Raw genomic sequence first — 10507 nt, 5'->3', positions numbered from 1 at the left:
AGACAGTAACATGGAAACCCTAGTGGTACGGAGGGATACAGTTTTATGGAAACCCTAGTGGTACAGAGGGATACAGTATTATGGAAACCCTAGTGGTACGGAGGGAGACAGTAACATGGAAACCCTAGTGGTACTGAGGGAGACAGTTTTATGGAATCCCTAGTGGTACGGATGGAGCCAGTATTATGGAAACCCTAGTGGTACGGAGGGAAACAGAAACATGGAAACCCTAGTGGTACGGAGGGAGACAATAACATGGAAACCCTAGTGGTACGGACGGGGAAAGTAACATGGAAATCCTAGTGGTACGGACGGGGAAACAGAAACATGGAAACCCTAGTGGTACGGAGGGAGACAGTAACATGGAAACCCTAGTGGTACGGACGGGGAAAGTAACATGGAAATCCTAGTGGTACGGACGGGGAAAGTAACATGGAAACCCTAGTGGTACAGAGGGAGACAGTAACATGGAAACCCTAGTGGTACGGAGGAGACAGTATTATGGAAACCCTAGTGGTACGGAGGGGGACAGTAACGTGGAGACCCTAGTGGTACGGAGGGAGACAGTATTACGGAAACCCTTGTGGTTCGGAGGGAGACAGTATTATGGAAACCCTAGTGGTACGGCGGGAGACAGTAACATGGAAACCCTAGTGGTACGGAGGGAAACAGTAACATTCAAACCCTAGTTGTACTGAGGGAGACAGTATTATGGAAACCCTAATTGTACGAAGGGAGACAGTATTATGGAAACCCTAGTGGTATGGCGGGAGACAGTAACATGGAAACCCTAGTGGTACGGAGGGAGACAGTATTATGGAAACCCTAGTGGTACGGAGGGAGATAGTATTATGGAAACCCTAGTGGTACGGAGGGGGACAGTATTATGGAAACCCTAGTGGTACGGAGGGGGACAGTATTATGGAAACCCTAGTGGTACGGAGGGAGACAGTATTATGGAAACCCTAGTGGTACGGAGGGAGACATTATTATGGAAACCCTAGTGGTACTGAGGGGGACAGTAACATGGAAACCCTAGTGGTACGGAGGGGGACAGTAACATGGAAACCCTAGTGGTACGGAGGGGGACAGTAACATGGAAACCCTAGTGGTACGGAGGGGGACAGTAACGTGGAGACCCTAGTGGTACGGAGGGAGACAGTATTACGGAAACCCTTGTGGTTCGGAGGGAGACAGTATTATGGAAACCCTTGTGGTACGGAGGGAGACAGTAACATGGAAACCCTAGTGGTACGGAGGGAGACAGTATTATGGAAACCCTAGTGTTACGGAGGGAGACAGTATTATGGAAACCCTAGTGGTACGGAGCGAGACAGTAACATGGAAACCCTAGTGGTACTGAGGGAGACAGTATTATGGAAACCCTAGTGGTACGGCGGGAGACAGTAACATGGAAACCCTAGTGGTACGGAGGGAATCAGTAACATGGAAACCCTAGTGGCACGGAGGGGGACAGTAACATGGAAACCTTAGTGGTACGGAGGGAGACAGTATTATTGAAACCCTAGTGGTACGGAGGGAGACAGTAACATGGAAACCCTAGTGGTACGGGGGAGACAGTAACATGGAAACCCTAGTGGTACGGAGGGAGACAGTAACATGGAAACCCTGGTGGTACGGAGGCAGACAGTATTATGGAAACCCTAGTGGTACAGAGGGAGACAGTATTATGGAAACCCTAGTGGTACTGTGGGAGACAGTAACATGGAAACCCTAGTGGTACGGAGGGATACAGTTTTATGGAAACCCTAGTGGTACAGAGGGATACAGTATTATGGAAACCCTAGTGGTACGGAGGGAGACAGTAACATGGAAACCCTAGTGGTACTGAGGGAGACAGTTTTATGGAATCCCTAGTGGTACGGATGGAGCCAGTATTATGGAAACCCTAGTGGTACGGAGGGAAACAGAAACATGGAAACCCTAGTGGTACGGAGGGAGACAGTAACATGGAAACCCTAGTGGTACGGACGGGGAAAGTAACATGGAAATCCTAGTGGTACGGACGGGGAAACAGAAACATGGAAACCCTAGTGGTACGGAGGGAGACAGTAACATGGAAACCCTAGTGGTACGGACGGGGAAAGTAACATGGAAATCCCTAGTGGTACGGACGGGGAAAGTAACATGGAAACCCTAGTGGTACGGAGGGAGACAGTAACATGGAAACCCTAGTGGTACGGAGGAGACAGTATTATGGAAACCCTAGTGGTACGGAGGGGGACAGTAACGTGGAGACCCTAGTGGTACGGAGGGAGACAGTATTACGGAAACCCTTGTGGTTCGGAGGAGACAGTATTATGGAAACCCTAGTGGTACGGAGGGAGACAGTAACATGGAAACCCTAGTGGTACGGAGGGAGACAGTATTATGGAAACCCTATTGTTACGGAGGGAGACAGTATTATGGAAACCCTAGTGGTACGGAGCGAGACAGTAACATGGAAACCCTAGTGGTACTGAGGGAGAAAGTATTATGGAAACCCTAGTGGTACGGCGGGAGACAGTAACATGGAAACCCTAGTGGTACGGAGGGAAACAGTAACATTCAAACCCTAGTTGTACTGAGGGAGACAGTATTATGGAAACCCTAATTGTACGAAGGGAGACAGTATTATGGAAACCCTAGTGGTATGGCAGGAGACAGTAACATGGAAACCCTAGTGGTACGGAGGGAGACAGTATTATGGAAACCCTAGTGGTACGGAGGGAGATAGTATTATGGAAACCCTAGTGGTACGGAGGGGGACAGTATTATGGAAACCCTAGTGGTACGGAGGGGGACAGTATTATGGAAACCCTAGTGGTACGGAGGGAGACAGTATCATGGAAACCCTAGTGGTACGGGGGAGACAGTAACATGGAAACCCTAGTGGTACGGAAGGGAGACAGTAACATGGAAACCCTGGTGGTACGGAGGCAGACAGTATTATGGAAACCCTAGTGGTACAGAGGGAGACAGTATTATGGAAACCCTAGTGGTACTGTGGGAGACAGTAACATGGAAACCCTAGTGGTACGGAGGGATACAGTTTTATGGAAACCCTAGTGGTACAGAGGGATACAGTATTATGGAAACCCTAGTGGTACGGAGGGAGACAGTAACATGGAAACCCTAGTGGTACTGAGGGAGACAGTTTTATGGAATCCCTAGTGGTACGGATGGAGCCAGTATTATGGAAACCCTAGTGGTACGGAGGGAAACAGAAACATGGAAACCCTAGTGGTACGGAGGGAGACCGTAACATGGAAACCCTAGTGGTACGGACGGGGAAAGTAACATGGAAATCCTAGTGGTACGGACGGGGAAACAGAAACATGGAAACCCTAGTGGTACGGAGGGAGACAGTAACATGGAAACCCTAGTGGTACGGAGGAGACAGTATTATGGAAACCCTAGTGGTACGGAGGGGGACAGTAACGTGGAGACCCTAGTGGTACGGAGGGAGACAGTATTACGGAAACCCTTGTGGTTCGGAGGGAGACAGTATTATGGAAACCCTAGTGAGTACGGAGGGAGACAGTAACATGGAAACCCTAGTGGTACGGAGGGAGACAGTATTATGGAAACCCTAGTGTTACGGAGGGAGACAGTATTATGGAAACCCTAGTGGTACGGAGCGAGACAGTAACATGGAAACCCTAGTGGTACTGAGGGAGAAAGTATTATGGAAACCCTAGTGGTACGGCGGGAGACAGTAACATGGAAACCCTAGTGGTACGGAGGGAGACAGTAACATGGAAACCCTAGTGGTATGGAGGGAGACAGTAACATGGAAACCCTAGTGGTACGGAGGGAGACAGTAACATGGAAACCCTAGTGTACGGAGGGAGACATTATTACGGAAACCCTTGTGGTTCGGAGGGAGACAGTATTATGGAAACCCTAGTGGTTCGGAGGGAGACAGTAACATGGAAACCCTAGTGGTACGGAGGGAGACAGTAACATGGAAACCCTAGTGGCACGGAGGGGGACAGTAACATGGAAACCCTAGTGGTACGGAGGGAGACAGTAACATGGAAACCCTAGTGTTACGGAGGGAGACAGTATTACGGAAACCCTTGTGGTTCGGAGGGAGACAGTATTATGGAAACCCTAGTGGTTCGGAGGGAGACAGTAACATGGAAACCCTAGTGGTACGGAGGGGGACAGTAACATGGAAACCCTAGTGGTACGGAGGGGGACAGTAACGTGGAGACCCTAGTGGTACGGAGGGAGACAGTATTACGGAAACCCTTGTGGTTCGGAGGGAGACAGTATTATGGAAACCCTTGTGGTACGGAGGGAGACAGTAACATGGAAACCCTAGTGGTACGGAGGGAGACAGTATTATGGAAACCCTAGTGTTACGGAGGGAGACAGTATTATGGAAACCCTAGTGGTACGGGAGCGAGACAGTAACATGGAAACCCTAGTGGTACTGAGGGAGACAGTATTATGGAAACCCTAGTGGTACGGCGGGAGACAGTAACATGGAAACCCTAGTGGTACGGAGGGAATCAGTAACATGGAAACCCTAGTGGCACGGAGGGGGACAGTAACATGGAAACCTTAGTGGTACGGAGGGAGACAGTATTATTGAAACCCTAGTGGTACGGAGGGAGACAGTAACATGGAAACCCTAGTGGTACGGGGGAGACAGTAACATGGAAACCCTAGTGGTACGGAGGGAGACAGTAACATGGAAACCCTGGTGGTACGGAGGCAGACAGTATTATGGAAACCCTAGTGGTACAGAGGAGACAGTATTATGGAAACCCTAGTGGTACTGTGGGAGACAGTAACATGGAAACCCTAGTGGTACGGAGGGATACAGTTTTATGGAAACCCTAGTGGTACAGAGGGATACAGTATTATGGAAACCCTAGTGGTACGGAGGGAGACAGTAACATGGAAACCCTAGTGGTACTGAGGGAGACAGTTTTATGGAATCCCTAGTGGTACGGATGGAGCCAGTATTATGGAAACCCTAGTGGTACGGAGGGAAACAGAAACATGGAAACCCTAGTGGTACGGAGGGAGACAGTAACATGGAAACCCTAGTGGTACGGACGGGGAAAGTAACATGGAAATCCTAGTGGTACGGACGGGGAAACAGAAACATGGAAACCCTAGTGGTACGGAGGGAGACAGTAACATGGAAACCCTAGTGGTACGGACGGGGAAAGTAACATGGAAATCCTAGTGGTACGGACGGGGAAAGTAACATGGAAACCCTAGTGGTACGGAGGGAGACAGTAACATGGAAACCCTAGTGGTACGGAGGAGACAGTATTATGGAAACCCTAGTGGTACGGAGGGGGACAGTAACGTGGAGACCCTAGTGGTACGGAGGGAGACAGTATTACGGAAACCCTTGTGGTTCGGAGGGAGACAGTATTATGGAAACCCTAGTGGTACGGAGGGAGACAGTAACATGGAAACCCTAGTGGTACGGAGGGAGACAGTATTATGGAAACCCTAGTGTTACGGAGGGAGACAGTATTATGGAAACCCTAGTGGTACGGAGCGAGACAGTAACATGGAAACCCTAGTGGTACTGAGGGAGAAAGTATTATGGAAACCCTAGTGGTACGGCGGGAGACAGTAACATGGAAACCCTAGTGGTACGGAGGGAAACAGTAACATTCAAACCCTAGTTGTACTGAGGGAGACAGTATTATGGAAACCCTAATTGTACGAAGGGAGACAGTATTATGGAAACCCTAGTGGTATGGCAGGAGACAGTAACATGGAAACCTTAGTGGTACGGAGGGAGACAGTATTATGGAAACCCTAGTGGTACGGAGGGAGATAGTATTATGGAAACCCTAGTGGTACGGAGGGGGACAGTATTATGGAAACCCTAGTGGTACGGAGGGGGACAGTATTATGGAAACCCTAGTGGTACGGAGGGAGACAGTATTATGGAAACCCTAGTGGTACGGAGGGAGACAGTATTATGGAAACCCTAGTGGTACTGAGGGGGACAGTAACATGGAAACCCTAGTGGTACGGAGGGGGACAGTATCATGGAAACCCTAGTGGTACGGAGGGAGACAGTAACATGGAAACCTTAGTGGTACGGAGGGAGACAGTATTATTGAAACCCTAGTGGTACGGGGGAGACAGTTTTATGGAAACCCTAGTGGTACGGAGGGATACAGTTTTATGGAAACCCTAGTGGTACGGAGGGATACAGTATTATGGAAACCCTAGTGGTATGGAGGGAGACAGTAACATGGAAACCCTAGTGGTACGGAGGGAGACAGTAACATGGAAACCCTAGTGTACGGAGGGAGACATTATTACGGAAACCCTTGTGGTTCGGAGGGAGACAGTATTATGGAAACCCTAGTGGTTCGGAGGGAGACAGTAACATGGAAACCCTAGTGGTACGGAGGGAGACAGTAACATGGAAACCCTAGTGGCACGGAGGGGGACAGTAACATGGAAACCCTAGTGGTACGGAGGGAGACAGTAACATGGAAACCCTAGTGTTACGGAGGGAGACAGTATTACGGAAACCCTTGTGGTTCGGAGGGAGACAGTATTATGGAAACCCTAGTGGTTCGGAGGGAGACAGTAACATGGAAACCCTAGTGGTACGGAGGGGGACAGTAACATGGAAACCCTAGTGGTACGGAGGGGGACAGTAACGTGGAGACCCTAGTGGTACGGAGGGAGACAGTATTACGGAAACCCTTGTGGTTCGGAGGGAGACAGTATTATGGAAACCCTTGTGGTACGGAGGGAGACAGTAACATGGAAACCCTAGTGGTACGGAGGGAGACAGTATTATGGAAACCCTAGTGTTACGGAGGGAGACAGTATTATGGAAACCCTAGTGGTACGGAGCGAGACAGTAACATGGAAACCCTAGTGGTACTGAGGGAGACAGTATTATGGAAACCCTAGTGGTACGGCGGGAGACAGTAACATGGAAACCCTAGTGGTACGGAGGGAATCAGTAACATTCAAACCCTAGTTGTACTGAGGGAGACAGTATTATGGAAACCCTAATTGTACGAAGGGAGACAGTATTATGGAAACCCTAGTGGTACGGCGGGAGACAGTAACATGGAAACCCTAGTGGTACGGAGGGAGACAGTAACATGGAAACCCTAGTGGTACTGAGGGAGACAGTATTATGGAATCCCTAGTGGTACGGATGGAGCCAGTATTATGGAAACCCTAGTGGTACGGAGGGAAACAGAAACATGGAAACCCTAGTGGTACGGAGGGAGACAGTAACATGGAAACCCTAGTGGTACGGACGGGGAAAGTAACATGGAAATCCTAGTGGTATGGAGGGGGACAGTAACATGGAAACCCTAGTGGTACGGAGGGAGACAGTATTATGGAAACCCTTGTGGTACGGACGGGGAAAGTAACATGGAAATCCTAGTGGTATGGAGGGGGACAGTAACATCGAAACCCTAGTGGTACGGAGGAGACAGTATTTTGGAAACCCTAGTGGTACGGAGGGGGACAGTAACGTGGAGACCCTAGTGGTACGGAGGGAGACAGTATTACGGAAACCCTTGTGGTTCGGAGGGAGACAGTATTATGGAAACCCTAGTGGTACGGAGGGAGACAGTAACATGGAAACCCTAGTGGTACGGAGGGAGACAGTATTATGGAAACCCTAGTGTTACGGAGGGAGACAGTATTATGGAAACCCTAGTGGTACGGAGCGAGACAGTAACATGGAAACCCTAGTGGTACTGAGGGAGACAGTATTATGGAAACCCTAGTGGTATGGCGGGAGACAGTAACATGGAAACCCTAGTGGTACGGAGGGAAACAGTAACATTCAAACCCTAGTTGTACTGAGGGAGACAGTATTATGGAAACCCTAATTGTACGAAGGGAGACAGTATTATGGAAACCCTAGTGGTATGGCGGGAGACGGTAACATGGAAACCCTAGTGGTACGGAGGGAGACAGTATTATGGAAATCCTAGTGGTACGGAGGGAGATAGTATTATGGAAACCCTAGTGGTACGGAGGGGGACAGTATTATGGAAACCCTAGTGGTACGGAGGGGGACAGTATTATGGAAACCCTAGTGGTACGGAGGGAGACAGTATTATGGAAACCCTAGTGGCACGGAGGGAGACAGTATTATGGAAACCCTAGTGGTACTGAGGGGGCCAGTAACATGGAAACCCTAGTGGTACGGAGGGAGACAGTAACATGGAAACCCTAGTGGTACGGAGGGAGACAGTAACATGGAAACCCTAGTGTTAAGGAGGGAGACATTATTACGGAAACCCTTGTGGTTCGGAGGGAGACAGTATTATGGAAACCCTAGTGGTTCGGAGGGAGACAGTAACATGGAAACCCTAGTGGTACGGAGGGAGACAGTAACATGGAAACCCTAGTGGCACGGAGGGGGACAGTAACATGGAAACCCTAGTGGTACGGAGGGAGACAGTAACATGGAAACCCTAGTGTTACGGAGGGAGACAGTATTACGGAAACCCTTGTGGTTCGGAGGGAGACAGTATTATGGAAACCCTAGTGGTTCGGAGGGAGACAGTAACATGGAAACCCTAGTGGTACGGAGGGGGACAGTAACATGGAAACCCTAGTGGTACGGAGGGGGACAGTAACGTGGAGACCCTAGTGGTACGGAGGAGACAGTATTACGGAAACCCTTGTGGTTCGGAGGGAGACAGTATTATGGAAACCCTTGTGGTACGGAGGGAGACAGTAACATGGAAACCCTAGTGGTACGGAGGAGACAGTATTATGGAAACCCTAGTGTTACGGAGGGAGACAGTATTATGGAAACCCTAGTGGTACGGAGCGAGACAGTAACATGGAAACCCTAGTGGTACTGAGGGAGACAGTATTATGGAAACCCTAGTGGTACGGCGGGAGACAGTAACATGGAAACCCTAGTGGTACGGAGGGAAACAGTAACATTCAAACCCTAGTTGTACTGAGGGAGACAGTATTATGGAAACCCTAATTGTACGAAGGGAGACAGTATTATGGAAACCCTAGTGGTACGGAGGGAGACAGTAACATGGAAACCCTAGTGGTACGGAGGGAGATAGTATTATGGAAACCCTAATGGTACGAAGGGAGACAGTATTATGGAAACCCTAGTGGTACGGAGGGAGACAGTATCATGGAAACCCTAGTGGTACGGAGGGAGACAGTATTATGGAAACCCTAGTGGTACGGAGGGGGACAGTATTATGGAAACCCTAGTGGTACGGAGGGGGACAGTAACATGGAAACCCTAGTGGTACGGAGGGGGACAGTATCATGGAAACCCTATTGGTACGGAGGTAGACAGTATTATGGAAACCCTAGTGGTACTGAGGGAGACAATAACATGGACACCCTAGTGGTACGGAGGGATACAGTTTTATGGAAACCCTAGTGGTACGGAGGGATACAGTTTTATGGAAACCCTAGTGTTACGGAGGGAGACAGTATTACGGAAACCCTTGTGGTTCGGAGGGAGACAGTATTATGGAAACCCTAGTGGTACGGAGGGAGACAGTAACATGGAATCCCTAGTGGTACGGAGGGAGACAGTATTATGGAAACCCTAGTGGTTCGGAGGGAGACAGTAACATGGAAACCCTAGTGGTACGGAGGGAGACAGTAACATGGAAACCCTAGTGGTACGGAGGGAGACAGTAACATGGAAACCCTAGTGGTACTGAGGGAGACAGTAACATGGAAACCCTAGTGGTACGGAGGGAGACAGTAACATGGAAACCCTAGTGGTACGGAGGGAGACAGTATTATGGAAACCCTAGTGGTACAGAGGGAGACAGTATTATGGAAACCCTTGTGGTACGGAGGGAGACAGTATTATGGAAACCCTAGTGGTTCGGAGGGAGACAGTAACATGGAAACCCTAGTGGTACTGAGGGAGACAGTATTATGGAAACCCTAGTGGTTCGGAGGGAGACAGTAACATGGAAACCCTATTGGTTCGGAGGGAGACAGTAACATGGAAACCCTAGTTGTACGGAGGGAGACAGTAACATGGAAACCCTAGTGGTTCGGAGGGAGACAGTAACATGGAAACCCTAGTGGTTCGGAGGGAGACAGTAACATGGAAACTCTAGTGGTTCGGAGGGAGACAGTAACATGGAAACCCTAGTTGTACGGAGGGAGACAGTAACATGGAAACCCTAGTGGTTCGGAGGGAGACAGTAACATGGAAACCCTAGTGGTTCGGAGGGAGACAGTAACATGAAAACCCTAGTGGTTCGGAGGGAGACAGTAACATGGAAGCCCTAGTGGTTCGGAGGGAGACAGTAACATGGAAACCCTAGTTGTACGGAGGGAGACAGTAACATGGAAACCCTAGTGGTTCGGAGGGAGACAGTAACATGGAAACCCTAGTGGTTCGGAGGGAGACAGTAACATGGAAACCCTAGTGGTTCGGAGGGAGACAGTAACATGGAAATATAATTATAGGCAGGGGTGTATTACCTGTACACCCCTTATACAATGCAAAGTAATGGAAATG

The sequence above is a fragment of the Coregonus clupeaformis genome, chromosome 13 (genome assembly GCF_020615455.1).
Source record: "Coregonus clupeaformis isolate EN_2021a chromosome 13, ASM2061545v1, whole genome shotgun sequence".
Classification (NCBI taxonomy): Eukaryota; Metazoa; Chordata; class Actinopteri; order Salmoniformes; family Salmonidae; genus Coregonus; species Coregonus clupeaformis.
The sequence above is the reverse complement of the archived record's forward strand: the minus strand, read 5'-3'. Positions refer to the sequence as shown.